Below are 949 nucleotides of genomic sequence, written 5' to 3'. Positions count from 1 at the left end.
CCAGGCTTGCAGAGTGTGTGTTCCAGTGCTGCCAGGTCTTAAATATGAAACTACGGTATTGGAAGTTCAAACTGACTCTAGTTGCTGAAAAGCTCCTGTGCACTGAAAACTATGCAACTCAATCTCCTCCTTATTAACTCCAACCACCCAAGTGGAAGCATTTCTGTATTTGGCGGTCAAGAGTGCAGGGTTTTTGAGTGTGCCGTATCCATGAGCTGCCTTTGAAATGACTGCCTCTCTTCATTTCTACCCAGGCAAACTTTTATAATCTTTTTTCCAGTGCCTGATGAAGGGTGTTTGTGCCCAAAAGCTTGCAATTAAAGAACTTGTTTTTTTGCAAAAATCTTGTTGGTCTAATAAAAGATATCACCTCTATCTACTACAAGTCCCCATTACCTTTTCCTCTAAACCAATATGGCGACAGCCTGGATACCTGACATATGGAAGATATCGAATTTTAGCTGATTTTTAAAATGAAATCTTTATATTTCCCCAGCTGTGACCACCTGAAACCTGGGATCCTGCTCCTGCCTTTGTCTCGAGGTAATTTGCATCACAGGAGGCGAGAGGCTTCACACCGGCTATAAGCCACTTCCCCAGAGAAGTTTTCCGTCTATTGACTCCTCTGTGAGATGTCAACTTTCATTTCTCCCCAGGAGAACTTCTACCAGCTCTTCTCCGATGCCTGATGAAGGGTGTTTTGTGCCCGAAAGCTTGCAATTAAAGAAATGTGTTTTGCAAACACCTCTACTAAAATCTCTCGCCTCTCCTACGAGTCCCGATTGCCTTTTCCTCTGGCTGCAACCCGCATACCCACCTCTTCCGAGCGCTTGTTCTTGTGCAAAGGTAGAAATCGGCGCACAGACACGAGGGTTATTATCGCAGCCGGGCTCCCCGCGCTGTGCCGGGGGGCGGGGCGGTGAGGGGGTCCAGCCCCGAGGAGGCGGGG

The sequence above is a fragment of the Gavialis gangeticus genome, unplaced genomic scaffold, assembly GCF_001723915.1.
Source record: "Gavialis gangeticus isolate Ggan-Ray unplaced genomic scaffold, GavGan_comp1, whole genome shotgun sequence".
NCBI lineage: Eukaryota > Metazoa > Chordata > Crocodylia > Gavialidae > Gavialis > Gavialis gangeticus.
The sequence above is the reverse complement of the archived record's forward strand: the minus strand, read 5'-3'. Positions refer to the sequence as shown.